Source organism: Lissotriton helveticus, chromosome 12 (assembly GCF_964261635.1).
Source record: "Lissotriton helveticus chromosome 12, aLisHel1.1, whole genome shotgun sequence".
Classification (NCBI taxonomy): Eukaryota; Metazoa; Chordata; class Amphibia; order Caudata; family Salamandridae; genus Lissotriton; species Lissotriton helveticus.
The window spans coordinates 611,249,468-611,272,925 of NC_136073.1; the positions used below are offsets into that span (position 1 = coordinate 611,249,468).

At 42.0% G+C, this 23,458-nt stretch overlaps 1 protein-coding gene across 1 annotated transcript in view; it reads right to left on the reverse strand.

Annotated features, from left to right (window-relative positions):
• The window catches only part of CFAP45 (cilia and flagella associated protein 45), a 523,391-nt gene that overhangs the window by 375,475 nt on the left and 124,458 nt on the right, over positions 1 to 23,458 (reverse strand). The window lies entirely within an intron of this gene.

Consider the following 23,458-nt stretch of genomic DNA (forward strand, 5'->3'; position numbering starts at 1 on the left):
GGACCCAACAAAGTTTCTGCATCCATTGGCGCATCCGATTGTAGCGTCAGACAGGTGTCCAACACGCATTCTTCTCCGCATAGCAAGCACCTTAATACAGGTAAAACACAGCTTTGCCACATTGGTCTAAATGAAAGAAACCAAGTCATGTTCAGGTCTCTAAGCCGGGACAGTCCAAGGATTTTAGATATCCGGTCCCGGTATCCAATGGCTAGGATTGTTTCTTCCCTTGTCGCAGGTGTTTTGTCTGTGACACGGTTTGCCATAGCGAAATAACAGGATCAAAAATAGGATTCCTGCCACTAGTCCCAAAAGGAGCGGAAGTCCACCAAAGATGGAATGGACAAAGTCCGGAAAAATACCCAGAATGGCTTTAAATGGTGTTAAAGCCCCCGAAAACACTGTCTTAAATACATTTGAGACTCCACTGGTATCAGAAATATTTAAGATTTCGTTCAGGATTTCTGCGAAATGTATGGGGGAATTAGTTGATAACAATGAATGAATCTCTGCCGTTGTCCTTGCAACTTGGAGATCATACGTTTCTTTTGATGACGTGAGCCTGGTCGGCGTCTGAAGGAGCACTGTTTTCATTCTGCTTAAAGTATCAACTCGAATGGAAGCAATTTTCAAATTCGGCCATAACCTTGCCTCCCTGTCTGGCATTGCGCTGGGGAACAATACTCGTTCACAGCACATGACCTTCGCAGTCGTACTTATGAGATAAGGTATTCCGGGCACCAAGCTACAACATCTGCGGTCTACAATTATAATGTAACTCCCGTCTGATAGTCTCCTAAAGAATGGTTCTATTTGTGTCGCAGGTGTGCCTAGCTGGAGACATGAAAGGTTATTTGAGGACCCTTCACAGGCTCCGTGTAAACTAATACCATTACACAGAAGTGTACCGCTTAGTGACATGGCACAATTATTGCCACTAAGAAACACTTTCCGGCCTTTATTACTGACACAAGCATGTGAATAGGGCAAGTTCCATGTTGACTTAATGTACCCTTTACCCAATTTTTCGTACATGCCAGCCTGTATATATTTTTGGCAGTATTGAAACCTGAAAGTAGATATTGGAATATTAATTATTCCATGTATTATCCATTCACTGACAGGTCGTTCTGACATTGTCAATGGTAATCTCTCAGGTTTCTCAATGCTCAGGATTGTATAATCAGCACCCTTCTGTGCCATACTGATTTGTTTATCAGTGAGGTTAAAGATATTGAATAGTGATGTTGTGTTGATTAAACGCCAAGGCACATAGCCTGAACGCAGATTTTGTAACGTCCAGCCAAGCTGTACAATAGAACGCAATTGGGACTGGCCGTGTTGTAACAACAGTAAGTCTTGCGATATTATGTCGATTGCTGAAGACACAATGCTGTCCAAAGAGTATATTCTGGAGGACAGAGTCATTAACCCATTGTCCACTACAGAAAGTGATTTTTCCAAATTAATACGGTCAATTTCCCGTATTCTCTCTGCTGTCTCAATTTGAGTCACCTTCCAGGCCTCGTTGTAAGCTGCATATACAGAGGCTGCTATGAAGCGTTTTTGACGCTGTTTGCGCGGTCCCATAATGAAATCACGCAAGTCAGCACCATCAGTAAGTAAAGTTAGGTGTTGCTTAATTTCTGCCAGTGTGGATGTTTGTAGCCATTGAAGGCAGAGCTTGCCCACACTGTACGTGGTAATTATCCCTGGGTGTGGTCTTTGGGAATATCTGGGGTCTGGCCTTGTCAATTTGAACCCCTGGATTTTGTTCAGGAATCTGTCTTGACAGTTATTAGTATCTGTGGGCCAGATCAACCACTGTTTCCAATCAGGATGTGTTCTGTTTTGGCTTAATATATGGTTTACGTCTATCTCCTCATCTAAAGATATATTACCGTTCATTGATGGGTTTGGAATAGACGGTTTGTTTAAGTCTTTGATTTTGGCTAGGCCAAGACAGGTAGTTTGTTGGACAGTGTCTTTCAAAAATATAATTTGTTCTGGGATCATGCAGGCTCTAAACAATGATTCTATACCTTGTACTTGCCATTCCTTTGTACCCCAAACACTTTTTACTTCAACATTTTTGTCCCAGTATTCAAAACCAAATGTACTCATTTGCTCAAAAAATGAGTCTGAATATATCAATTTAGTGTTTGTAAGCATGGTCTTTGTACCTGTCTTATTTGATAATTTGAAATAAAATGTTTCTGCATTACTTGTGTTGAACCCTGAAAAATATGAATATTTGTCATAAAAAGTTCTTGAGCTACCTTTTGGAGGGGTTGCACAGTGTTCCCATTGATTATAATTTAAAACATTTCTAGGTTGTGCAGATTTATGCAGATAATGATTACTATAGTGATTATAGCAGAACATTTTATCATAATTAGACGAACCCTGCAAATAATCATGTTTTGTAAATTTAGCAGACATCACTAGGTCAGACATCATATTATTAATGCTTTCAACGTCCCAATCATCAGCAACTGAGCTTGGTTTCACAAAGTCACTCAATGAGATCTTGATTTGATGTGGATACTTCAGGATTTCAACCGGACCATAGATTTCATAATCAGTATTGTCCCATGCTACCCCACCGGGTATAGGATTGGCTGTGAAGTTGACTGAAGAAAGTTCTCTTTTCTCGACGTGTGAAGACGTGTGTGGTTTGAGGACCAAGTTGATTTTCTGGCTTGCTGTGTCCATTTTAGCATATTTTCCCTCAATGAAGTGTCCCAAACATAGTACCATGATGAGCCAAAGTATGAGGATAAGTGCACCTAAGGCCACCCAGAATTCAATCCACGGAGAAATCAGATAGGTTTCTTTCAGATGTTGAAAAAGTTCCTTAGCTTTGTCTTTAAAGGTTTTTGTTGATGTTTGTTCCTTTGATTCACTCAGGTTTTCAGATGAATCATTGAAGTTGATGAAGTAACCCGATGCCGTTCTGTCTATTGTTCCTATTGTTTCGGGATTGCTGTTTGCTTTATTATTGTGTTTTGTTGCAGCAGCATAGTCATTTGTTACTTCATTGTAGATTGGTGTGTCTCTGCTAAATGTTTTTATTTGGGTTTTTAGACGTTTAAGTTCCATAGCATTGTTGCATAGTCCTTGTTGTTGTTCTGTTGGCATTTCAAATGTGAGTAGCCTCTTAGATTGAACCTCTGTGTTTGTAGCAAACCTTGGTGTTCTACTACTTATCGGGAGTCCACTTGGCCTACTGTTCGTTATCAGCCACATGATTGTGGTTTTATCAGGTCGATTGATACAACTCTGTTCTCCTTTTTACCAGCAAGGGGCGGTAGTACTACTGATCTTGTCCCGTTGATAGACAAGACAGGAACTGCTTTTCTGTAAGAAGGCCCAAATTCCTTCTTTACCGCGATCTTTTCTCTGACTAGATCCCCGACATTTGGAATCCAGACAGTTCTTGCTGGGACAGGTGGTTTTTCTTCAGTGGTCGTTGGCTGTTGTTTCAACTTTATGTTGCTCAGGTCTTTCCTTGTTTCGTTTAAGTCCTGCAAAATAGCCAAACGATCTTTGATATCAAAACTTTTTTCTTTAACCACTGAAGTCTGACTGTCAAGATCAAAGACCATCATTCTAGTTCCAAACAATAATTCGTACGGACTGAATCCCCTCAGAGAATTTCTTGGCAGGTTATTTAGACTACGTTGGACACTTATTAGATGTTTGACCCACCCAGCTCCCGAACCTAATACCTTCGCTGTTATAGATTGCTTTATGTCACGGTTTTTTCTTTCTACGATTCCGTTTCCCTCGGGATGAAATGGACAAGAGTACCGCAATGCAATGCCCATGCTGGTCATAGCCTCCTTATAAGCTCTAGAGCTAAAAGCAGGACCCTGGTCAGAATGCAGCATGCCAATTGCGTATGTGCCGATAAAGACTCGCAAATCTTTTATAACAGTTCTGGCGTCAGCCGATCGCTGGGGCCACATCCATATGAATCTCGTGCATGAATCCACTGCAACCAAGATCTATTTATAGTTACCATCCCTTTGTAAGGGACCACAGTGGTCCAGGTAAACACAGGCTAATGGTTTATCCGAGATTAGAAGGGGCGTCTGCGCTGGTCGTCTCACTGTTGATACTTTCATTTTTTGACATATTTCACATTCTAGAACATAGTTCCGTGTTTGTCTTCTCAGTATCTCTGTTTTAATAACGATACTGTGGCTGAGACGCCAGCATGTACAGAAGCAAGTCCTTCGTGTGCCGCTATGATTAGTCCTAACCTATGTTCCATGTTTGGAATTGCCCTATCCCCCACTCCAGGGATTCGAGCAAACGGAACATTGTTTGTATCAGTTATATATGAGTACTTCACTGGAAAGCCTTTCGGGAGTGTTTTTATCGAATCTTTTTCTGTAGCGCTGACAGCTTGCAATATGTCGCTGTCTATTTTTGTTTTTGACCGGGTGATGGCAGCTACGGAAGCCGTTTGCACAGCTGCCTTCGCGGCCTCATCAGACAATGAATTCCCTGCAACGTGAACGCCATCACGTTGATGACTCAGTGTATGTATCACGTGAGTCTTTGGTAGTTCTTTTTGCAAATGAACTACTTGTTCCCAAAGCATTTTATGCTTGATTGTGCCTCCTTTTGCATCCTTAAAACCATTCTGAAGCCAGATCTGCAAGTATTCATTGTAAGACTGAACGCAATAATACGAATCGCACACTATGAGTGTGGGGAATTCTCGATCTGTATTTTCAAGCGCCATCTTGAACGCCAGTAGTTCAGCTCGCTGAGCTGTACAATCTCCTAGAGATTGTGTTTTAGTGACCGCTGGTTTAAATTTCCCTTCGTGCCAGCGACCTTTAACAATCGTGCACGCAGCACTGTAAGCTTGTTTACCCCCTACTGCGGGTTGTGCTGACCCGTCTGTATATATTATACAGCCGTAATGTTCTAGAGGCAGAATTTCGATTGGCGGAGGACATTCAAATTCGTATTGGAGAAATTCTTGTGTTTTTAAGTTGGGATCAAATTCGTATACCACGTCTGTTGCAGCAAGAGAATTAGCCCACTGTATCCACCTTGGATGGAGTGCTTTAGCATTCGGAATGCTTGCCTTTGTTACCGCCTCCAGGGCTGGTATCGGTTTCACGATGATTATTCGTTTACCTTGTGCTAGGGCCCGCTCCTTTGCTACAGCTGTCTGTACCGCGGTCAGAATTTTTTCCGTTGGACTAAATTTCATTTCAGCCTTTGTGTACAAGTGTGATTTGTATGCAATTGGTACCTTTTCTCCCTCATTAGAGGTCAGGTATGTGAATCCGCATCTTCCTGGGATGACTCGAATCACAAGATTGCGTGTGTTGTCACGTGTTTCTAATTTTGTTTTAATTAACATGTCTGTTTGTAAAGATCTCAAAATTTCTGTGTGTTTTTGAGTCCAATTGATTCTTTTAAAATCTGGTTTTATTAGATCATAAAGGGGTTTGACCCTTTCTGCGTAATTTGCAATGTATGTTCTTCCGAAATTTAGGAAGCCTAGAATTGATTGTAAGTTTTTTAGTGTTCTAGAAGCTTGGAGTACCGCACATTTCTCTAGGAAATTGTCAGCCAGGCTTTTGCCTTCACTTGATAATTTATATCCTAAAAACAGGACTGTTAGATGGGCAATTCTTGATTTTTTAAAGTTCCATTTGTAACCCTCTGCTGCGAACCCAAGTATTATGGTGTTCACTCTCTTCAAGTGAGTATCCAAGTCATCATCTGTTAGGTAAATGTCGTCGACATATGATAATGCCTCATCATCGTATGTTTGTAGTAATTCTGTTACTCTCTTTGAGAATAATCCTGGGCTGTTCTTGTGCCCCTGGGGTAAAAGGCAGAAACATTTTTGCGAGCCATTTACCGAGAACGCAGTCAAATATCTGCTCTCTGGTGCTATATTTTGACAAAAGAATCCATTAGAGATGTCTAATGTTGTTTTGTATTTTTTGCGCACTATGTTATTCATTAGTGCAGCACTATGCGAGTTTTGTACTGCAAAGGTTTTGCAACATGAGTTAAGGTGTCTGTAATCCAAAACTAGACGATATGAGTTGTCTGGTTTGGAGACAGGAAACAAAGGATTGTTCATTTGTGAGGTGCAAGTTTCAATCACCCCCTGGTATTCAAGTTGATCTAGGATCTCTTTTACCTGTTTTTTAGCTTCTTGCTTAATTGGGTACTGCCTCTGTGCAGTAGGTTGTGATTTTAACTGGATTTTGTGAGGAGGAGAGTCCTCATCCCATCCTACATGATTTTTATATAAAGCAGGAGCTTGAGCTACTGCCCACTTTCTAGCAAGTGTATATTTTTTATGAATTGGAATGTGATTTGAGAAGGCAGGCATAATTATTTCTTCGCCATGAGGACACTCCCTGACAAACTCTGGAGGCCAGTCTTGTTCAGCTAGAAGGATGTCATAGCCTTTGGACAGATTATCCCAAAATAGTCCCCTTATTTTTCTAGTCTTATCCCCCTCTATACGCAATGTAATTTCATATATTTTATGAGGTTTGCTAACTCTGGTGTCTGCAGTTTCCACCTGAATGTATTCATTCGTGTCCACTGTCTCCAGATGATTCATAAGGACTTTGCGAGCTATGCTCACTTCTGCTGCGCTGTCTAGCATTGTCTGAGCCAATTCTCCGTTTTTCAGCTGTGTCCTCAGTATTCTCGGCATTGTTGATTACTTTAATACTGGCTACCTTCTTTTTTGGAAATTGTAACTTTTTATTTGGATGAGCAGGTTCCTTGTCTTTGGACTTGACGTGCTCTTCCCTGTGTTCTGATCGTCCTCTTCTTTCCGATTTCTGCGAGGAAGTCTGAAAAGATTGAGAGGGACGTTTATCATTATCTTGATATCTATCAGGTTTCTTTATATTATCCCTATTTCTAAGGTTGTATTTTTTTCCAGAGGGCTCACTTTGGGGAGACCTGCGTCCTTGGTTCGGAGATCTTTCTCTCCGCCGAGGAGACCTTCCTCTGGACTGGAATCTTTTTTCTTTAGGATTGGATTGTTTGTTTCCATCCCAGCTCTTTTTTTGAGTGTTTAAGTTATTTTTAATAAATGCCTTTTCAGGACTTTCAATCAGTTGAGGTTTTACCGGTATTCCACCCAGACTATCTCTTCCTAGTTCTTCATAGGATTTCTCTATGATTCTGGCAATTTCAGTTGGTTGGTCTGCTATATCTGTCTCTTTTAACCTTTGGCGGATCGCCACGTTTGCTGCTTCTCCCTTTATGTTGGCTAATAATATAGCCGAGACCTTCTTGAAGTCTTTCAGTAATTTCATACCAAGAGTTAAGGCGGGTTCTGGACCATATTCATCTTGAATTTGTTTTAGCACATCTGGTATTACTGACATGGATGGTACACCATGTGTTTTTGTGTATATGGAAGCAAAGACTGTACCCCAAGTGTCACAGTCTTCCACGTGTGGTGCGATTCCCATTGGAAGACAGATAGTCAGAATCCTGTGTTTTTCTACCGGGGTGGTGTCTGGAAACACCGCCTCTATTTGAGTGATTTTTTGTGCTAGCCAGAAGGGTATTTGTTCCCAGTTTGCGGGTACTTTACCCAGACAGGACTGTATGTTCTGTGGTGTAATTTTATTTGTGTTACCCTGATGAGGGTTCAGCTGTGGAATTTTACTTGCTGGTTGGACTGTTGAAGTCCGCATTACATATTGGACTAATTGTCTATGTATTTTTATTAGTTGTTTTAGCTGTATTAAAAGCTCTGCTGCAGACATTTCTTCAATGTCTGGATGTGGTGTATATCCGGCTAGGACCGGCCACGTTGCTCCTGGTCTACCTAGTGGACCGAGCCTGGTGATGTGATTATTATGTTTTAGGGCGCCTTTAAACAAGAGCAGGTGCTCTTGGAATTTGAGTGGTACTTCCACCTCCTCGAAAGGAGTGTAAGTATCCGGTGGTTCCTCTATTTTATAATAGTGGAACTCTTTTGTTACAGCGTTTGCTGCTGGAAAGTTTATCCATGAATAGAATACCTCTGTCTGCCGATATTCGTGTGCCTCAATTACGAATATGACTGTACCACCTCTCGATGTCAGTCCATTTTCTATAAGTTTTAAAGTTATAGATTTTCTTATGTTGACCGGGATGAGTATTATATCCGGGTCATTTTGTAGCAGAGTATTATCAGCTGCTATTAGTTCAGCTGTTAGTCTAACTGTCTCTCTTTCTTCATCACTGTCTACCATTTTACCGACAGGAAGGTTATTCTGTTTGTTTGCAGATCAAGTTTCTATGGAAACAAAGATTAGATGCACAATATTTTGGAACAGTGTATCCTTCAACGTTGACTAAACCAAGAACCATACATAGGAGTCTCCTCCTGCGAGGTTTGGCGGATATGACCTTTCACCCACTCCAGACGTCTTTGGAGTATTATGGGAAAAAAAGGGGTTCTGTGTGAAAAAGCACGACTGAGTTACTCTAATGTCTTGCGTTAGTTTTATCGCCTATCCAAACGTTTGGGCGCCATGTAGTGTAGTTCCTATTATCCCAATAGGCTCTGCGCATTGGAATAATACCTTCAATAGTATAGACCTAGGATAGAGGTTAACTAGGTCTTCTACTGACGATATTAGACTTAAAGTTTTTGGTTTTGCCAGCTAGCTCAGAGTTCACTAGAAACTTTCTCGAATAGGCAAGGAGGAGTTTAACCTCCCTGGATAGACAAGAAGGGATTTAGGTTCTGACAACCATAGAACATGACAACTTTGCTCTCCCCTAATCAAGAGTGTATCTCTAGAGTCGTGTGAAAACAAAAGACAACTTATTTTACTCAGTCAGTTCAGTGCATTCTTAGTTTCACCAGATTGTAGAGAAAAGGAAGAGACGGGCGTGTTCAATAAAAGATGTTATTTATTGATCAGTCTCTTTTCTCGTACAAGAGAAATGAATCGATATTATTGCGATACTTATGGTTAAGTAAAGTGCATACAATAAAAGCAGGAGTATAAAATAATACTGCAGAAGCATTGATATGGTTTCTAAGCCATATGATATTTAAAACTGATAAAATAGATACATACATATATACATTTGACTAATCGTACTCAACTGGTGCTTCTAACCACGCCTACTCCAGTGTACCTGACCTAAGCCTAATACGTGGGCGGGAGTAGATAAGTAGCAGTTTAAGTTAAGTTTGTTTTGCCAAGTGACTGACTCAAGAATTCTCTGCAAGGGGTTATACAGTTCTGTACCTGAGATCTAGAATGGTTGAGGGCTGGTATCTCTCGTCTCTAGTCTTGATATTCCAGCTGCCTGCGAGGGTTGCTTGGAAGCGCCGGAGCTGGATTTCTCGGCAGGAGAAAAGCAGCGTCTCGTTCTCAGCGCGTCAGGAAGGCGGGGCAGCGCCAGCGGGGTCCGCTCTGTGCTGGCCTCTTCGGCAAGTCTCGCTGCTCCGATCTCGTCACCACCGCGTGTGTTTGCTTAAGGCAATGTCGGTAATATTTATACCTGTAAGGTGCCGAGATTGACGTAAGGATGGACATGGATACGTCAATAAGGATGTCATATGAACGGGCTCGTTCGCACATTCTTTTGCTGAAGTTCTCGGTGAAATCAAAACAATGGCCGCAGGGATTTTCCCAGGTTGTCATAGGTTTGATTTGTTTTGAGAACTCCGTATGCCTTATCAGGGGCTGGAGGAATAGTGCTTGCCTAATTAGATGGCAAGCGTTATGACCTAATCAGATAACGCGTTCCTGTGCCGTGGTGTGGCTTAATCAGATAACGTTTTTTTGTACCGTGGGATGGCTGCTAGTTAATTATTAACCAGAACAGGGTCAGGAATAGGGGGATCGATACAGAACCTATAGGAATACATCACAACTACTGGTATGATATGGTATGGTATGACACCCCAATGGCATGGTATTGCTTGTCATTGTACAGTATGGTATGTTTTTTTTTTTGCCTGTCATTATATAGTATTGAATGGTATGACCTGTTGGTGTATCCTATAGTATGGCATGGTATGATAAGGCCTGTCATTGTACAGTATGGTATAGCATGGTATGGTATGGAATTGACTTTCATTTTATAATAGTAATGGTAAGATATGGCCTGTCGTATAGTATGGTATGGTCTGTCACTTTATAATATGGAATGGCATGGTGTGGCCTGTCATTGTATAGTATGGTATGGTACGCACTGTCGTTGTATATTATGGAATGGTATGATATGGCTTGTCATTATATAGTATGGTATTATATGGACTGTCATTGTATGGTATGGAACGGTATGGATTGGTAAGGCCTGTCATTGTATGGTATGGTATTGTAAGGTAAGGCCTTTCATGGTAAGGTATGGTATGAACTGTAATTTTGAAGTATGGTATGACATGCCATGGTATAGTATGGTATGTTATGGAATGGTAAGGTTTGCAATGGTTTGTCAGTGTACGGTATGGTATGCCCTGCCATTGTATAGTATGGTATGTCCGGTCAATGTATAGTTTGGCATGGCATGTTATGGCCTGCTATTATATAGTAAAGTATGGCCCATCATTGTATAGTATAGTATAGTATGGTATGGTAAGGCCTGGTGGTGGAATGGTAAAATGCAGTATGGCATGTTATACTATTGAATAGAATAGTATGGTATTGTATTGTATGGCATGGCCTGTCATTGTGTAGTATGGTATAGTGTGTTGTGGTATGGTATGGTATGGCCTGGCAATGTATAACATAGTATGGTATGGCCTGTCACTGTGTTATATGGTATGGAATGGCCTCTTGTTCAATAGTAATGTAGGGTATGGTATGCTATGTTCACTCATTGTATGGTATGGTATGGCCTATAGTTGCATAGTATGGTACGGTATGGCCTGTCTTTGTATTTAAGTTATGGTATGGCTTGTCATTGTATACTATAGTATAGTACATGTAGTATGTATGTCCTGTAATTGCATAGTAAAGTATAGTATGCCGTGTCATTGCATGGTATGGCTTTGTATGATATGAAATGACCTGGCATTAAATAATATGGTATGGTGAATAAATGATTCATAGAGCATGCAGCTGTCCCACAGACAGCAATTGCTACTTAGGCTGAACAGAGGGAGACAAGTGCAATGCTGATTACCATAACTGTGATACCCAGGTTTTCAGGGTTTTTTGTTGTTGAAGGAATGCTCATTGGCAGATGCTCAAATTTTACAATGGAAGAGCATTCCAGAGTAAAGGGTCCCAGAAGGAAAAATACCGGCCACCTAAACGAGATCGCCATAATGCTGATTAAGAGGATCTGAGAGATCTTTTAGGATGGAATGGTCTAATTTTGTCACTCAAGTACAGCGGAGTTCTGTGATGAAACACCCTAAAGGTAATAATAATACATTTGCAGTAGATACCTAGTCGCACCGGAAGCCAAAGTAGGTTTCTCAGGTGTTCCGAAAAGGATTCCTATCTGGGACACTCAGTAGAAGCCTGGTGGCTGCATGCTGTATCAGATACACACAGCTAAGGAGATAGTCTGGAAGACTCAAATACAAAATGTTGGAATAGTCCAAAGGAGAGGTGATCGGAGAAGGATCAATGGTTTTCCCAACACATTCAGGAACAAGCCTAAGAATTTTTTTATGGCTTTTGTGTAGGCCTTCACCTGCGGAGCAAAAGATAACTCCTTGTAGAATTTGACTTTAAAATTCCTAACCTCCTCCAGTGGAGAGGGGGAAGGCCAAATTCTGAGGGCAACTATGCAGTAGATCAGTTTGAGGGAGCACAGTGAAAGAGTAGTAATTCAGTTTTAGGCAAGTTTAGTTTTAAACAACCGCTCCTCATCCAGTTATCCACTCCCACAAGGCAAGATTGAAAAGTGCGTTGTAGTTCACTATTAACCTCTAAGAAGGGGAACAGTAGTTGATTGTCGTCTGCATATGACAGCACCTTAAATCCAAAAGGCTGAATGATCTCCGATGAAGGTCCCTTTTAGACATTGCAACTTTTAAAACTATTCTTCAATCAATTGAATCACGTTTCCTAGTGGATCCCTTACCACCTAGCATGTTCAGGCAATTGGTTTCTAGCATGTTACTCATTATAATGGATCTCCTCGACCCCTCTCCAAGCAAAGGGTTTGTCCACCAGAAGTGGAAACATGCTGTGGTTCTTCTATTCTTGTAAAAAGCCAATTTGGAGCCTGCCAATTTGTCAAACGTTCGCCCAATCTCTCTGCTACCCATTTCTCCAACAGTTTTGGAGAAACATCTTAATGTTTACCTCACTTTGTTTGTGGAGGCTCAAACTTTCTCCATTCATTCCAGTCTGGTTTAGGGCTTAACACAGAACTGAATCCGCTGTCTTAGGTGTAACCGAGTTCTTGAGGCAGCGCCTTGATTAGGGTGGAACAGCTGCACTCATTTTGTTAGACCTCAGCGCGCCTTTGATACTTTGTCTCACTCCATCTTGGTGGAAATATTGATGGCACTTGCCTTGAAGGCCCTGCTCTGGATTGGCTTAGATAGTTTCTAAAAGATCGTTCCTTTCAAATATTTTCTTCCAGTGCCAAATCCGAGACACAAGCTTTAACCCCTGGAGTCCCTCAGGGTTCTGTGCTGACGCTGATGCTATTTAACATCAACATCCGCCTTTTGTTGTGTGAAGTGAAAAGTAGTGGCCTGACCCTTTTTTCTTATGCAGATGACATTGACATACAAATCATCTGTACCTTGTCATCTGCACATAATCATGGACCTTCTGATATAGCCTGGGCTTGAGTCACATCTCCTCATGTATGAATAAAAACTTGTTTAAGGTCAATGGTGATAAAACTGAGGTCATGATTCTGGGCAAGAACTCTGTGACATTGGCCTGATTCCCTAGGGGCTCTGCCCATTCCATCCCTGAAGGCTAAAAGCCTTGGCTTCTTTCTGGATGATAAGTTATCTATAAAGCCGCAAGTGGCCAAGGTGACTGCCACTTGTTCTGCAGTTCTCAAGTGGCTGAAAAAGATTATTTGGACGATCCCCGCTTTTATGCAAAGGACTGTGATTCAGGCCCTAATCCTATTTAGATTAGACTAAAGCAATGTGTTGTACCTAGGAGCTGACAAAGCTACAATCGGCGGCTGCAGGTAGTGCAGAATGTAGCCGCTAAGCTACTCTATCAGCTTCCTAAATCTGCCTCAGTCTCTAATCTTTTCCATGAGTTTCATTGGCACGCAATCTCTGACCGCATCGAATTTAAAGCTTTATGCTACATAATCAAGGTGAAAGCAGGACTCAGACCGCGATACATTCAGGATTGTTGTATCATCCCTCTTGTTCCCTGAGATCTCTGAACCGTGCCTTGTTCACTTTGCCTAAGTTACGCTTGACTCGCATGAAAGGGCATTGCTTTGTATATCTAGGCCGAAACTCTGGAATTACCTTCCGGACTTGCTGAGAAACTGTGCATCATTTCTTGCTTTCCATAAAGGCCTGAAGGATAGGTTTTTCTAATCTGCTGCTACTATGCACCCCTCCTGTCTGCCTTGTACAAGGGAACTCTTAGGGGGAGCTGTGCGCATTACAAATTTCAATAATAATAATGGTCTGTCATTCTATAGCATGCTATTGTATGGTAATATCTGACATTGTATAGTATGGAATGGTATAGCAAGGCCTTTATGGTATGATTTAGTATGGTACGATCTGTCATTGTATAGGATGGTATGGTATCGTACAGTACGGTATGGTACGGCCTGTCATTGTATGGTATGGCATGGTATGTATAGCCTTTCATTGTAGAGGATGGTATGTATGGCGTGTCATGGTATAGTATGGCATGGCACGTCATTGTCTAATATGTTATGGAATTGAATAGAATGGTATGATATTGTAAGGAATGTCATGGTATGGTCTGTCATAATATAGTAAAGCCAGTAAATGTATGGTATACTATGTCATAATATGTCCTGTCATTGTATGGTATGGCAAGACTGGACATGTTTTTTGTGTAGTATGGTACGGACTGTCATTGTATAGTATTGCATTATATTGTATGGCTTGCATTGTGTGGTATGGTATAGTAAGTTATGGCCTGTCATTGTATGGTATGGTATGGCATGGTAAGGCCCGTGATTGAATACTATGGTATTGTATAGTATTGTTTGGCATGGTCTGCCAATGTATGGTATGGTATATTATTGTATGGTATGTTATGGCCCATTTTTGCAGGATTTGGTATGTTATTGTGTGGCCTGTCATTGTATGTATGGTAGCATATGGTAAGTTATGATTTGCACTGTATTATATAGTATGGTGTAGTATGTCTTGCATTTCTATAGTATGGTGTGTCATGCTATGGAAAAGCCTTTCACTGTAAAGTATGCTATGGTATGTCTTTGTATAGTATGGCCTGTTATGTAAGTTATCTATGTCCTTTCATTGTACAGTATGGTATGGTATGGTATGGTATGATAAGGCCAGTCATTGTATAGTATGGTTTGGTTTGTCATTGTATAGAATGGTATGGTATGGCACGGCATGGACTGCCATTGTATGGTATGATATGCTATTGTATGGCCCGTCATTATATACTATGGTATGACCTGTCAAGTATGGTATGGTATGTATGGCCATTCATTGTATAAGATGGTATGGCTTGACATTGTATAGTATTGTTTAACCTGTCATTCCTTAGCAAGGTGTGATACATAACATAGAACATAGATATATTGACCAGGTGTAGGAGTCAAAAGTATCCGACCGACGAGAGGACTTCCCTGGATGCAAAATCTGAAATGTTCCTGCTCTGAGCTTTTTATGCCAAAACCAATGGCTTTGGTTGGACCATGTCCAATTACTAGCTTGCCTTGTGGAACTCATCGTAGGACATGGCCTGCAACCTTTCCCAGCTGGAGATGTCAGATAACATTACCATAGATGCATCAATGTAGGTAGATGGCTGCGAAACCCGAACCCCACTCGCAAATCACCCATCAAAGAAACCCATGACATTTTACATACCCATGTGTTAGGATTGATTGGGATGGGTAAGAAGAACCCACATCTTTGAAGCACCACAGTGGGGTTAACCCTAAACCTCAACATCACATTGCCCACGCTCACTTCAGTGAGGTGTCTGTCAAACCACCACTCAGTCACAGAGTTCCTTCAGTGGGAAATCGACAACAGTAGGCTTACATCAACAGTACGTAGCACTAGGACCGCAAGTAATCGGTAAAAGCTATGCTAAAAAAAACACACTGCAACAGTACAATCCCTCCTGCTTCTTTAAAGCAGAGCTTTTAAAAGAAGATTGTTCTGGTAATAACAGATAGCAAAAGCATGTGTCACTACGTTTATCGACAGGCTTGTAGCTTCCAATAACGTGTTAGGTGCATAATATGTGGTAAACAATTCCTAACTATAAATGGAAACATGAAGGTGCACTGCTGGGAAATTGATATTGAAGATTGACAATCTTTAAAGTTAAGGTAAACAACTTGGGTGCTCCGTAGGAGGCGTGTCCGTCCTGACACGTCGTTAATAGTAGCCAGTATGTGTAAACATAACAGATGGATGCATCCCTATAGTGGGCCCACCTTGGGTTCTTCAAAATGAAAGACTCCTTATTTACAATGATATGTAATTTTATTCTTAATGAAGTTCATGAATCTGATATTAACAGCATATCAAGATATCTTTGTTTTTCATCGATGGTGTTCCAAAATGAATTAAACATTCCATTCACGATTTCTGATTAATCATCATCACATTAATGCTCCGATGCATTTCGGGCGGTGAGGCCCTTTTTCTAGGAGCTCTGTAATAAAGGATATAGCATATGAACATTCTAACATGTATAACAAGATGTGTCACACATAGAATTGTCACAAACATCAAAAACGATAAGTTGTGAGGTGTGGTTTCTATCAACAAAATATCGTGAAAAACGGCTCGCGTGATAGGAGTGACATGGGTGAAGGAAACGTGAAAAGTCGACCGACCAGTGTAAACGACGTAACAACTCACGAGATTAAGAATCTGAATGCAACAGGTAAACTGCGCTGTAAAAAAAAATGTAAAAAAAACCAAGGGTAAATAAGGTGATCCAGCCTCGAATCACCAATCGTCTAGCAGCTTAGCGGTGAACCACCGACTTACTTCATAACATCAATGATCTTCGTGAAGCAGTACAGGACTCGGTAACCGGCGTTGCGAGCAACCGGAGTGTTGGGGCGGAGATGACGAGAGTAATTAAAGAGCTTCTAATTGGCTGTGGCATTCACGTGGTGAGTGTGAACATAAAAATGGGCTATAAGTCGACATCGGTCGAAAAGTAACCTCTAAGGAGAAAAAGTGAAAGTGAAGTGACGTAAACGGCGGCCATATTAACCTAAAAATAGGTGAGAGTGATAGTGAAAAGAGACATATAAAGTAAAATGTGTCAACTACACGGGTCACATATACAAGAGTATAAAGCATCAGTGTAACCACCAGAAACGTGGCTAATCATGAGTAATTTACATTACATTAAATGTAACAGCTAAACTCGATCCTGTCATTAAGCCCGAAGGGCTTCATAGCTTGCAAACGATAGATCCATGCCAGTTCTCGCTGCAATAAATATCTATTGCTGTCTCTTCCATCAGTTTTTTTGACAATTTCCAATACCATGTATTTCAGTTGAGCAATGTTATGTTTGTGTTCCAAAAAATGTGCTGCAACACTTGATTTCATGTTTTTAGTTCTTATGTTTGATTTGTGCTCGTTGCTAAGAAATTTTTACCTTCCTTTCAGTTTTGCCAATATAAATTTTACCGCATCGGCATTTCAATAAATAGATCAAATTGGAAGAATCACAGGTCGCATTCACTTTGAGTTTAATGTCATTGCCCTTCATGGGGTGGGTGATGGTATTCCCTTTAATAACATTATTACAATTGTTGCAGTTCATGCAAGGGCGAGTGCCTTTTCTCTCAGTTGTTTCCATAGGTTCTTTAGCCAGTATCTCCTTGATGTTATTATTTCTAGTATAAGCAAAGATAGGGGGGTCTTTGAACATTTCATTGAAATCTGGTTCAAGTGTGAGAATCGACCAATGTTTCAGAATGATTTTTTTTAATTTAGTGCTCAGGGTAGAGAATTTTGAGACAAGTACCATCCTGGTGCTTTTGGTTTTTAATGTACTTTTCAATGCTTCTTCTCTAGAGATTAATGCAACCCTTGTTTCAGCTTCTTCAATGATGGATTTAGGGTACCCCCTTTCAATAAATCTGTTACCCATTTCTTTAATGCGTTGTTTGGAGCTGTGTGCATCAGAGGTGATGCGTTTGGCTCGCAGCATTTGGGAATAAGGCAAGTGGCGTTTGAGGGATCCCTGATGGAAACTTGAAAAATGCAATGAGTTGTTGCGATCAGTTGGTTTACGATATAGGTCGGTTTGAAAACCTTCAGGTGTTTTAGTAATGAGTACGTCCAAAAATGTAATGGATTCTTCACTTATCTGCCATGTGAGCTGAATTCTTTCATTCATTGTATTCAGTTTCAACAGAGCTAGTTGCAGCGGTTCTTTAGTGTCTTTCCAGATTATGAACAGGTCATCTATTTACCTGATGAAAAGTTTCATATTATTAAGCCAACTGGGGTCTCTATAAATATGTGTGTCTTCAAATTCCATCATGTAGATGTTAGCATACATGGGCGCTGCACAATTCCCCATAGACGTGCCGGATAGTTGTTGAAACCACAGGTTGTCGTGTTTGAAATAGCTGTGGTATAAGGTGAAAATAATATGTTCCATAAGGAACTGTTGCATGGATGGATCAATGTCACTGTTTAAAAGAGCTTTCTCATTGGCCTCTATGCCACCAGCGTGTGGTATAGACGTGTAAAGTGAACTGACGTCGGCAGTGCACAAAACCAACCGTTCACCAGGAAGTATAGGTACTTCTGCAAGTTTTGTTAGAAATTCAGTGGTGTCTTTGACATAACTTCACATCTTCTTAACCATCGGTTGTAGGTGCCGATCTAGGAATTTCCCTACTGGTTCATGTAGGGAACCTCTAGTTGACACGATTGGTCTAAATGGTGGATCTTCGATGGATTTATGTATTTTTGGTGTCATGAATAAAACAGGACTTCTAGGGTGTTCCTGCAGCAGATATTTTCTTGTCATTGATTATACCACTTTCGTTGACTCTTGTCAGTAAATCAGATAAAATTCCTTTATATTGTAAAGTAGGGTTCATATCCAATTTCAAGTATACATCTTCATCAGAAATGTGTACCATTACCTTTCTGTTGTAGAGTTCAGTATCTAGAACTATCAAGGCGCCGCCTTTATCAGCTTGAATGCATTTAATGTTGGGATTATTAGCAAGTCTAATTAAGGTATCTTGATCTTTTTGAGTGATGTTTCTTTTAACTTTCTTTTTGTAGTTGATCTTACTCAGGTCTTGTTTAACAAGATTTTCAAATAAATCAATGCATTTGTGGCTGCATGGTGCTTAATATGTACTGTGTGAGCGTAAACCCATAAACTGGTCTGGTTCCTCATGAGGCATAGAAGGTAATACATTGTCAAAAAAATGGCGTAATCTCAATTTTCGAGTAAATTTAAAGGTACTCACTTCCAATTCTAATAGATTGGTCTGTGTGGTTGGAAAAAACTATGTGCCCTTTTCCAACAGCTTCATTTCATGCGGTTTCAACGTGGTTTTAGAGATGTTGATTACTAAATGTTCTTTTTGCCTTTGTTGTCCTTCTTTTGTATTGTACTCCGTGTTTTGTGAGCTTTTTCTTTTTCCTTTACCCCGCCGGGGTCTTCCCTGTCATCTGGGCCTACCTCTAAAAAAGGCCCTGAAGTGGATGCGGCACTCTCTGTTCAGTAATGGACTCAGTTTCCCTGGGTCGTTCAGTGGATCTCGCCGGGGGAAATGGACCAGTTTTCTTTTTAAGATGGGCGGCTTGATGATTCACTACCAGAAGAAGAGGTGTCCGTTTGCTGCCGGTATGGCTTGTTCCTTTGTCTTTGGCCATATACATCGGCCCATGTATAAACTTCTCCAAGTTTGTAGTCCAGGGTATCTCTCCTGAACTACCTAACCTTCCTCTCATTGATCTCTCTCGTGTGTTTCTCAAGTTGTATGTTAATATCATCCAACGTTTTTGACCATTCTTCAGACGGAACTGTGTCCATGAGTTCTTTCTCAATCTCTTTAATTACTCGCGTCATCTCCGCCCCAACACTCCGGTTGCTCGCAACGCCAGTTACCGAGTCCTGTACTGCTTCACGAAGATCATTGATGTTATGAAGTAAGTCGGTGGTTCACCGCTAAGCTGCTAGACGATTGGTGATTCGAGGCTGGATCACCTTAGTAACCCTTGTTTTTTTACTTTTTTTACAGCACAGTTTACCTGTTGCATTCAGATTCTTAATCACGTGAGTGGTTATGTCGTTTACACTGGTCGGTCGACTTTTCACGTTTCGTTCACCCATGTCACTCCTATCACTCAAGCCGTTTATCACGATATTTTGTTGATAGAAACCACACCTCACAACTTATCGTTTTTGATGTTCGTGACAATTCTATGTGTGACACATCTTGTTATACATGTTAGAATGTTCATATGCTATATCCTTTATTACAGAGCTCCTAGAAAAAGGGCCTCACCGACCGAAATGCATCGGAGCATTAATGTGATTATGATTAATCAGAAATCGTGAATGGAATGTTTAATTCATTTTGGAACACCATCGATGAAAAACAAAGATATCTTGATATGCTGTTAATATCAGATTCATGAACTTCATTAAGAATAAAATTACATATCATTGTAAATAAGGAGTCTTTCATTTTGAAGAACCCAAGGTGTGCCCACTATAGGGATGCATCCATCTGTTATGTTTGCACATACTGGAAACAATTCCTAACCACATGAACGTATTCCGACTGTAATGAGTTTAGGATGACCTTATAATCTGATTTGTGGGTCACCCAACTAATATCTTACAATCTCTTTACTGGCCAGATTTGAAGAGTGCAACGCTTTTTCATTCTTCATATCTGGTACGATGTCCTGATAGCCAAACCTCACAGCACCTCTTTTGAAAAATTACTTAATATGGGGGCGCTAGGGGGCGCACTGCGGAATGGCTGCTTGACCGAGCAGCTCCGCCGGGTTAATCAGAAAAACACGCTATAGGGTTGTTAAAACATCACCCATACCAAATTGAAGCATGTGGGGGTGAATAGGAACCTAAAATGCACAAACGGAGCAACTTCAAAGGCAGCGGCGGGCCCCCTTTTCAGCTGAATCAGCTCCGGTAGGCGAGCGGGAGACCAGCGATGGCATGGCGGCTGGCCGGCCTGATCGGTGCTGAGTTCTGTGCATTCGCCGTGCACCACATGCCTGCATGAACTGCATCGCCGGCCGTGTCTGGCAATAAGAAGAAAGAGGTGAGCGGCCCAAACGTGACGACCTGTGATATACACATACGAAGGGAGACCGACCCGGCAGATGTCCAGCACGCAAAATGGCGGCGCCGATAGTGCTGCATTGGCGGTTCTCACAGGCACCTAAAGCCGCTACGAAGTCACACACACCAAGGTATGACTCCTGTATCTCCTAGTGTTTATACAGTACATCGGCAAGATCTCCCCACGCGACTCTGTCACGTTTATGACTTTTGGCTATGTGATTATACCATGGAAATGTCCGCTCGCAAGATGGCGGCACCCATACCTCACGTAACACTCCGGCTGTAGGCTGCTGTCTCTTGCACTGTTTATACCGCAACGGTATTTTTTAAACCAGACCAGTCTGTTCAGCTGACCCCAGAGGACTTGTGTGTATGTCCCGTTAAGCTCGCACTTCAGATTTGCCGGCAATACCAATATCGCACCTCTGCCCCTCCCCCAACGCTTGCATGGTGGTCGATAACAACGAGTCTTGATCAAACCTTCACAGTATCCCTGGCACCGACCTACCGCCCCTGCTCACTGACCTGTGGCTCTATCCCCACTTGTATGACCTGAACACTGCGGGATTGCCCGCGATCTACGGGAGCGAGTGACCTACACGAGGAGAGCTTTACTGCACCAGGTAGCGCGGACTGCCGTTACGCACGTGGTGCGACCTGAACTTAAATACCCACACCGAAGGTAGCTTTCCACTGTCCTACCTGCATCACCCATACGCTCCATTGCGCCCTTGGAAGGTGGCAATTGTTTTTGAATTTTCTGAATATTCTCGGTGGGTGACCGGAAGCGACCGACGTCGCTGCATGATCCCCCACACCTCAAGAGACCTCACCAGTGAAAACTAGTACCGGTCATTGCTGTACCCCACCTGGTGCTTCACCTGTATTCAGCAAATATGGACAAACCGGACAGACAGCAATCCAAAATAAACTTTGAGACACGCAAAACCCCAAAAGGTCAGGCGGAGCCGGTAGACGAAGACACAGCATCAGGAAGCTCAGAAGAATGCAATATGGTGGACATTCTAAAGGCCATTAAAACCAACCTTCAAGACATTAACAGCAAACTGGACAATTTGACAGGTCGAATGGATAGAATGCATGCCAAAATGGAGCAACATGGGGAGAGGCTGGATGACGCTGAGAAACGCATATCCACGGTGGAAGATGACACGCATACCACCACCACCAAATGCACAGGCATGGAGAAGGTCCTGGAAGTCATCAGAGTTAAGGCGGAGGAGTTGGAAGCGCGGTCGCGTCGCAACAACATACGCATCGCAGGCCTTCCCGAGACGACCAACACGGGACGCATGGAGCCATATGTTGAACAGTTATGCAAGGATGTCTTTGGAGAGGATTCCATGTCTTCTATTTTCATCATCGAACGGGCACATAGGTCTTTGGCGCCCAAACCTCCAATAGGCACAACTCCTCGGCCCATAATCGCCCGTGTCTTAAACTATAGAGACAGAGACACCATCCTACGACTCGCGAGGGAAAAAGGCACCATCACCTACCAAGGTAATAAATTAGACTTTTACCCAGATCACACATACGCTGTGCAACAGGCAAGAAAAGAATTCAACACCGCCAAAGCCAAGCTTCGAGACCTGCAAATACCATATGCCATGCTCTATCTGGCACGTCTAAGAGTCACTTGGGAGGAGAAGCCGATCTTCCTGACAACCCCCAAGGCAGCCATGGACTTCATTAAAAAGGTGGCGTCCAAGAGTAAAAAGGTGAACAACAGGGAGAACCCACCAGAATCTGAGTAAAGGTAAGGTGACGAACTACTAATTTGCAATGTGGGATGTGCATATTATCGTACACTGAATACCTTGCTGAATTACCTCCCCCCAGAATCAGACGGGCTAGCCTGCAGGTTTATGTACATTCAGCGACCACTGACAAATGGACAATACCTGCTTGGGCTGAACTTATGAGACACACCGCCACGTCATCATGCAGTCATGGCACGTGTAACGTCACCCTAGTACTGATACTATGAACCACGTGTGGCCTTGATCTGAGGAAAGAAGCAGAGACAGCCCGATGCAGAGAGTACAGAGAGGTGACTTGAAGCTAGAATGGGGAATTCCTCACACGGTCACAGTTGCAGACTTTGATGTAGATGGGGTCCTGGGAGCACCCTATCCGTTTGCTGCTGGATTATTTGTTAAACTTTCAACCTACACTCTGCATTTATATGCTATGATCTGCCCCCATCCTTTCAGTAGGGCGGTGGAAGTGTATCCCCGGCGGACCTCCACATGGGAGATCCCACAAAGTTATGGTTACCGAGGAAGTTAATAGGGGTACATGGCTTCGGCAAAATTGGGTTGCTGAAGTGGGTGGGTATGGGGCAAGTCGGGGTTTTGTTAAACCGACAATACCAGGGCATTTGAGATGCATTGCAAATTCCCAAAGTGTGTATCGAGTACAAGATAACCATTCTCATCTGTATTTTGTAATAAGTACTGTGCCTACTGATTTTCTGATGAGATTTGTACAGTTATATTTCACACCACTGTTACGTTATGGCTAGAAATAGTGATTTAAACCTGTTGACTTGGAACGTGCGGGGCATCATTAATCCTAAAAAGACTAGACAGATCTTCGCAGGTTTGGATAGGCATCACATAGACATTGCATTACTGCAAGAAACACATATAGCTCCAACTATGTGCAGGAAGATTGGGACGAGATGGGCTGAATCTTGTTACTCTTCCACATATTCATCTTACTCCAGGGGGGTAATGACATTGGTCAGAAAAGGTGTTAACTACAAAATCAACAGGTCCATTTCAGACCCCAATGGTAGATATGTGATTGTATCTGGAATACTGCGTGGGCAGCCCCTAACACTGGTAAATGTCTACGGCCCGAATGTGGACTCCCCTGAATTCTCTCAGGAGCTTTGGAATCATATGATGGAATTCACTGACACGAACATTATATGGGGGATATTTCAACGTTGC